This window comes from Trichosurus vulpecula, chromosome 2 (genome assembly GCF_011100635.1).
Source record: "Trichosurus vulpecula isolate mTriVul1 chromosome 2, mTriVul1.pri, whole genome shotgun sequence".
In the NCBI taxonomy this organism is placed as follows: domain Eukaryota; kingdom Metazoa; phylum Chordata; class Mammalia; order Diprotodontia; family Phalangeridae; genus Trichosurus; species Trichosurus vulpecula.
Genome location: NC_050574.1, coordinates 453338021 through 453346628, shown reverse-complemented (window position 1 = coordinate 453346628; position 8608 = coordinate 453338021). Strand labels below are relative to the sequence as shown.

At 36.3% G+C, this 8608-nt stretch overlaps 1 pseudogene; it reads left to right on the top strand.

Moving 5' to 3' along the window:
• Positions 1 to 7542: 7542 nt before the first annotated feature.
• On the top strand, positions 7543 to 8059 carry LOC118837353 (annotated as a pseudogene).
• The last annotated feature ends 549 nt before the right edge of the window (positions 8060 to 8608 follow it).

Below are 8608 nucleotides of genomic sequence, written 5' to 3'. Positions count from 1 at the left end.
TTCTGGTGTGTTACTGTTCCTCCTTACCCTGGAACTGTCATTCAGGATGGAAACCAGGATCTGTACATGAACAATGCAACAAAGTCTTGCACCCAGTACCATCAAAAAGCCCCTATAATCTCCTTCTGACCACTTGGCTAACCCCTTACCATCTGTGGACTGGAAGCTCTGGAAGCCACTGCTGCCATTTCAGTTGCCCCCGAAGCCTGCTTCTGGCTTGGGGTATTGCCTACTTCTGGACTGCGCTCCACTCTCATCTTGGTGTGAGAGACCTTCCTTGCTGATCTTTTAAGCTATCTGGGGTCAGAAAATTATCCTTTTTGTGCAGGTTTTACCACTCCAGAATTAAAGTTGTTTGGAGGGCAATTTGGGAAAGTTCAGGGAGTCCCTACATTTTCTCCTCCACCTTAGCCCCACCCCTAATCTCTTTTTCTCTCATTTGAATTAGTACCAAATAGTTTTGATGATAATTACTTTTAAGTATATTTCGAATTCTGCTAATGCTATGCGGGGCAGCTAGGTAATGCAATAAATAGAGCTCGGGGCCTAGAGTCAGGAGGACCTAAATTCATATCCAGCTCCTGATACGTACTATGTGACCCTGGATGAGTCACTTAACCCTGTTGGCCTCCATTTCCTCATCTGTAAAATGAGCTAGAGACAGAAATGGCAAACTACTCTTCTATTTTTGCCAAAAAAACCCCAATGGGGGTCCTGGAGAGCCAGACTCTACTGAAATCATTTTGGGCAGCTAGGTGGCACGGTGGATAGTGGCTAGGCCTGTAGTCAGGAAGACTCATCTTCCTGAGTTCAGATCTGACTTCAGACACTTACTAGCTGCATGACCCTTGGCAAACCATTTAGCCCTGTTTGCCTCGGTTTCTTCATGTATAAAATGAGCTGGAGAAGGAAATGGCAAACTCTTTCAGTATCTTGTACTGAGAAAACCCCAAAATGGGGTTACAAAGAGTTAAGCCCAACTGAAAAAACAACTGAAAAAAATGTTTTGTTACTTTCATTTCTGCTTTTTTTGTGACTCCCCGAGATTGTAGACTATTTTAGTCCTCTAAAAGAATTTTATAATTTTGTTTACTTCTATAAAGTAATTCCTAAGCATTAAATCTGTAAAAAGTCATTTGTCATTTTTGTTATATTAGCAGATCTCAACCATGAACATGAATGCCACTGCCATTATTTATTTTTATATAAAATATTTTGTAGTCTAATGAATAAGTGAATAATAAAGAATATATTAAGTGCTTAACACTGTATTAGGCACAGTGCTACGGACTGAGAACACAAATAAAGTCAGTTCTTATTGTTTTGAAAATGTGAATTTGTTTCAACACCATTGATATATTAGGAAACTATTTGAGAAAATCATGAATTTTGCATTTGCTCACCAGAGATTTTCTGAGGAACAAGACTGTAGAACACTGCAGTGCTTCACAATGTCTCATAAGCTAGAAACTTTCTTTGGCCCACTTCTACAATTCAATTCTGTTCAATAAATATTCATCACCTATTATGTGCCAGGCATTATCTTAAGCACTGGAGGTACAAAAAAAAAAGACAGTACCCTCAAGGAGCTTGCAATCTAATGGGGGAAGGTAGCACACAAAAGCACGTTCAAAGCAGGTTTGCTGGGAAGGGAATACTATATTAATACTAATACTCTGTGGAGTTCAAACAAAACAGAGATATTGATGGAAAGTGGACTGTGAGCAGCAAAGTCCAGGTCCTGATTTCTATCCAGGAAAACTCTGGGAGGAGTGGAGTGTTCTAGCCCTCCAATCAGAGGGGAGAGGAAGCTGAGGGAGTTGGGAAGGGGTTGAGGACCCAAGGCTGAATTAGCATGATGATGAGGTTTCAAGTGATTAGCTTCTCCTGGGAGGGGCATCTTGTTCCATAGAGTTCAAACCCAGCTGAACTTTAGATGGAAAGCAAAGACAGCCTGAGCAAAACAGGCCTTTTTCAAAGCAAAATGCCGTATTTATTTTGAATCCCTTGCTTCAGTAGGAATTAAAATAGGAGGATTTCAACATTCCACCCCACCTTTTACTTGCCTTCCACCTTTTGTCAGGATACATCCTGGAGTTTTTACCAGCTGGAGCCTTCTACTTTATCAGCCCCTTCTTGGTCATAGGCCAGGAAGCAGGAACTCAAGGCTCTCAATGCTGCCACTATTTCTTGTAGTATTTATGTATTTCTTAAACATTTAATGTAACTGCAATAGCATTTTATTAGGTATCTATTTTTTATGTGTCACTGATGAAGTTTTGGAGTCCCCTCTCCCAGTCCAATTTTTCCCGTAAGCACTATGGCTTTTATTTAGCAATTTTGATTAGCAAGGAGATCTTTAGGAATGTATATTTCACATTATAGCTGAATTGACTGTATGAGAAAGCAAGACAATCTCTTCCCTCAAGGAGTTGAGATCATGATGGGGGAAGACCACATAATAAGAGGGAGAAAGTCATTTAGATCGCTGCTTCTAAGCAGGATAAGTGAAAAGATCCTTTCTTTTATGAATTCTTTTTATTAGTTCTTATGTGTCTTAGTAGGTTAACTCCTAGATATTTTATGCATTTGTAGTTATTTTGAATATATTTTCTCTTTGTCATCCGTTCCTGGCTTCTGTTTATAACTATCTATGCATGTGTGTGTCCAGATATACCTGTATCTGGACAAACACATTAATTGTGATATTTTGTGGATTTACCTTATATTCTACTTTGCTGAGGCAATTAATCATTCCAATTAGTTTTTTCACTGATTCTCCGGAGGCTCCTACATCAAGCATCATTTTCCATAAACAAGGATTATTTTGCTGAATTTTGCTGCTGTTCATACTTCTAATTTCTTTCTCGTGTGTTGTTGTCATAGCTACTTTTGTAGAGCTAAGCCAGAGAGTAAGGAGGAAAGGGTGAATGCTTGATTTACTCATATTTTGGAGAAAGTTCTTCTTTCTCTATTTCAGATAATATTCTTTGTTTTAGATACATGCTTTAGTCACATACATAAAGAAGGGCTTTTTCATGCTTGTACTTTGAAGTTTCATATATATATATATATATATATATGTTTATATGTAAATGTACTACATTTTGCCCCAAAATGTCTGTTGATATAACTTTTTTACTACAGATTAATTATGAAATTTTTCCCACGTAGTATCATCTTTGCATTCTGATGTAAATCCTACTCATGATATATCACTGTGGTATCTTTGCTAAATTGTATTCAGAAATTTTACATCAATATGCATCAATGATATTGTCAAGAGTTCTTTTCCCATGTTTTATCCCTCTCTTGGTTAGGTATCAAGGCCAAATTGGTCACAGCAAAGGAGTTCAATAAAGTATCTTCTTTCTGAATAATTGAGAATTATTGTGATATAGATATTAATTGTTCTTTGAAGGTTTGATAGAAGTCCCTTGAAAATCTATCTAGACAAGGGATTGCTATTTTAATCCATTTATGACTCACTTGATGTGTTTTTTACCTTCTAAAATTAGCTTGAGATTTTATTTGTCTGGTTAGTTCAGACATTTTATATTTGCTAGTCAACCATCCATTTCTTTTATTATTATTATTTCTTGCTCCTGTTGTATATGCTAGTTCCTGGAAATTCTTTTCTATTTCTTGTCTGATTGTTATGAATTCAACAGTTTGCTTCTTTTATTTTTTCATCAAATCAATTTTCATTTATTTTTTGAACCAAGTTTTTAAACATTTCGTTAATTTTGTTAGTATTTTTAAAACTCAACTTTTATCATTTCTATAATCTTTGTTTTCCATTTTTAAATTGCTCTATTTTTCAAGGTTTATATTTTATGCACATTATTTTGTTCATTTTTTTAGGTTTTGTAAACCATGTTCCCTTTACTGATTTTCTTTTTTTCTAATATCTTTTTATTTATTGATTTTGCTACATTTTTTGTTTTGAACTCTCTCCTTGCCTCCCCACTCCCACCGAGCACTAGAGAAGGCTACTATTTGAAGCAGATTTATAAGTGCGTGTAAAACTATACTATGCACAGTAATATTTATCAGTTCTTTCTCTGGAGGTGGATAGCATCTTACTTCATCAGTACTTTGAACTTGATTTGAATATATATGTATATATATATATATATATATATACATATACATATATGTATGTGTATGTATATACATGTGTGTATGTGTATGTGTATCTCACAGTGTTCTGTATCTCTTGTTTATTCATAAATTCTTTTCTCCACAAGTCTGATAGGTAATGTGTTCTACTGTGTTCTCAAATACCTTCTCCTAGGTAGAAACAAATTGCTATCAGAGGATATAATATCCACATTGATAAAATCAGATGTCACTGGAGTGTGGTTAACTGGGTTTCTGACTTATCCTTTCTATTAAATTACAAGAGGATAGGAACCGTGTCACCTAAAATATACTTTATCTTCTTTATTGCCTAACATAGTGCTCTGTTCACAATAAGCAGTTAAATGTTTCTTTTTTATTTTTTAAAATGGTTTACTATATAAAGTAGCTTATTATAAGTGAATTGAGAGCTGGACTTAGAGATAGGAAGACTTGGATTTAACTCCAGCCTCTAAATACATACTGGCTGTGTGATCCTGGGCAAGACTTACCTCTCATTGGTCTACAATCTAGAATATTCTCTATGGTGATAAATTGCAGAAAAGGTGCCAACCTTCCTTGGTAGAGGGAGTTTCTTCCCCTAGATATTACCTATACAAATGAATCATATGTCAAGACCCTTTTCCCACACTCATTATAAAATACTATGCGATAGGGAGGGGTTAAAAGTTTCTTCAATAACTGAATAATTTAAAACCCCTCAATCCCATAAAAATCAGTGCTCAGTCTCTCTAGGAGGTAATATTCATATTATCAAAGTGATAATTACATAAAGGATATAATACTAATCTCATTAATGGCAGTATATGTAGATATGAACCAATTTGACCTCACGTTTCATTACAAGATTGAACAGAGATAAGCCATTCTTCCAAAGAATGTACATTTCTAGAATGTAAATGAATAAAGGAGACCTTCAGTATTTGTGGGGATGTATGGAGTATGTTCTAAAGTATCTCTCAAATTATCTCTCAGTAGGCATCACAAAGAAGGAGGAGGAGGAGGGAGAAGGGTCCAAAGCAAGGACACAGCACCACCAATAAAAAATCTCATTCTATCTTAGAGTACAAATAGAGTTTTGTAATGTAGAGAACAACGAAGGTGATCAAACACCTCCCATTCTCCCTTTCGCTGGAGACATCTCAAAGACTGGGCTCAGTGGTAGCTGTGACATTTTAGGAAGGATTAGACAGTTTGGGGTATGTCAAAAATAGCATGCCAAGAATGGTGAGAAAGTGGGATAGAATACCATAGAAGGATTAGTTGATTGTTCAGGTTTTATTGAGTAAATGAATGACACAAAGGGACTTCATTGTGCTTTATGAATATCACTTTGGCAAATGTGTGAAGGATGGATTGAAGAGAGGGGACATTTGAGGCATGGAGGTCAGTTGGGTGCTCACTGCAACATGAAAGTCTGTTACTAGGTGATGAAGGTCTGTATCAGAGTAAAGTAGAAAAGATTGGTGAACTTTGAATCTGGGGCCAGACAGTAGATAACAAGAGTCTTACAGGCCTCAAGCCATACTTCAGTATACCTTTATTATTTTCTTATTCAAATCAGTTTGTCAGATTATACATTTCTTAATTGCAGTACTCCCACTCCCATTGTTTATAGTGAAAGATCCCCATGCCTAATGAAACAAATATGAATAGTCCTAAAATCACAGGAGGTTTTGTCCTCTGGAAAGAAAGCATATTCTAGGAACCTGAATCAATGAATCAATAAACATCTGTTAAAATTCTACTAAATAACTTTCAAAAATATCTTAGATTATCAACAGGTTTGATTTAACCTAGACATTAATATTTATTCTATACTAATGCCTATCATCTCTTTTAGGGGTCTAAGAGCAGGTGACTAAAGAGATTAAGTGAGCTTCTAAATGACCTCTAATAAAATCTTTGATCTTGGATTGTCTATAATGAAGGGTATCCAGTTTGACTTGTAAATAATTCCTAATAAGATTTTTTGTTTTTGCTTCTCTCTCTCTCTCTCTCTCTCTAAAAAAAAAAAAAAAATATATATATATATATATATATATATATATATATATATATATATATGGAGGAGGAAGAGGGACTTCCTAATAAATGAGATAGTAGGGCATGGTGGACCAAGACCTGGTTTTGAAGTAAGAAAATTTGGTTTTGACCTCTTTGAGCCTCAGTTTCTTCATCTGCAAAAAGCATATTATGATAATAACTCAATCATATAGCATTTAAAATATTGCTAAATGCTTTACATACATTATTCCATTTGGGACAAGTAATCCCCCTGTGAGGGTCTTCCCTTTATATTTTGAAGGACCTATAAATTCTTCCAATCTATAACACGGATCTCAACTCATCCATTCCCTTTCATCTTATGTGACATGGTTCCCTGTGGCAACCCGTAAATCATCCACAGGTGGTCTATCCAACATTCTAGGAGCCCTCTTTTAGATCTCTTGACATTCTGATCGGTACCGGTGGGGCATGTGAGCTTTACATCATTTATCTTACTCTTGCCACATGGGCAGTTGGCCTAATTTTCCTGTCACCCATTTCTCTGATTTATGCCACTTCTATGAAATTCTTGGTTGGTCATCTATTACAACCACTGTGCACCTCTCAATTTCCATTTGGGTGACATTTAACTTTAATTATTTTCAGACTGTTGTATTATATGACTTATAGCCATACAGCTTCACCACAAGAATATTGAAGTTTAAAACACAGCCCTTTGTTTCAGGGAAAGACTAGGGTCATTTAAAATACTGTTTAATTTCTAAAATGCAATTCTACCTGCTCTCCTTCTCCTATTCATTTTTGGATCTAGTTTGTCCATCACCAGTGTCTGCCCCATATATATGTACTGAGGACCAAATCTAACCTTGATCATCCTCTGCTGGGCCCAGAGTAGTTAGAGTATAATTCCCATGCCTTGTTCTATACCTTGTCATGTACTTTGTGCTAGGTTAAGTCTTGGGGAAGTTTGGCTTCTAATTAGAGGGGGTAGGCTGCTTCCTATTGTACTCTTTGGTTCATTTAACCTTATGACTAACATCTAGGTTTCTCCACCCTCCCAAACAAAGAAGTACTTAATGTACAGAATGAATCATCTATTAAATAGGAAATTTTCCCTAACCACAAAAGTGATGATAGCAGTTAAAGACACATTAACAGAACCACTTAAAACAGAATTCAGTAACTTAAGTTATAACTACTACTACAATCGGGAAGACTGCTATGTAGACCTCAGAACATAAAGTAGTTTGCAGGACTACTTGAGAGACAGCATGACACAATGAGTAGGCCATTGAACTTGGATAACTAAATTTATACTTCTGTGATTCTCTGACTGTTCTCTTGAACAAACATATATAGAATTAGTTCCTAACTTCCATCAAGACTGAAATGATTCTGGCTCTGCCCTCTCCTGGCCTTAGGGATCAGCCGGGGACAATGCTACTGCTGCTACCTCCATTGCAAGCAGCAATGGGAAACAAGGTGGGCCTGAGTGGCACGATTGCTGCCAGCATGTGTGGGGCCCTCTACATCAGCTACTTCCGACCGGAAGTTCCGACGGAACTAACTCAACTTCAAAAACAAGCTTGAGAGTGAAGAAACTGAAGCTTGCTAAAAAGAGAGCTTCACTTTCCAATTACCTGACCTTAAAAATGCAGAAGCTGTTCAGAAGGTCTTCCTTGAAGAAATATACCTTGGTGAGGAATTACTAACCCAAGGTGAATATGGAAAGGGTGTTGACCACTTGACAATTGGCATTGTGGTCCGTGGGCAGCCACAGCAGCTGTTGCAAGTTTTACAGCAAATTCTTCCATCACCAGTGTTCCAAATGCTTCTGACTAAGCTGCCAACAATTAACTGGAGAATTTTGAGCATACAGAGCTTGGCTGAAGATGATGTGGCCTGAGAAACATGTCAACATAAAGAAATCTTAATAAAAAAAATTAAATACTTCTTAGCCCAGAAGATGAGCAGCAAGGGCGGGGGAAGCAAACATGCTAGTAATGAACTATGTACCACACTGAAATCTACCAGAGTTGATTCTTACTTTGTGTAGGTAGATTTCCTGAGATTTTATTTATCTTAGTGAGAAATTAACAAAAGTTGAGGCAATGAAAAGAATCCTGTACTCCATGTTAGAGAGCTAATGGGTGGATTTGCTTTATCCTAGTAAATTTCGCAGTATATTAGAAAACTGATAACCTTGTTTTTTTTAATTTATCAAGGCTAACAAGCTGTGAAATCACTGGATGTAAAGTATTTTCTATTCATAAAGATAATCATGGATACCTTTAGAATATATTTTTTGGTATATAGGACAACAGCTCTCAACAACAACCAAAAAAACACCTTTGAAAATTATTTTATTTAAAACAAGCTTATGAATCCTGGATACTTCCCTTGCAATTCAGAGTTATTAGAAAGAGTACTGAACTAGTAACAATCAAGAAACTTG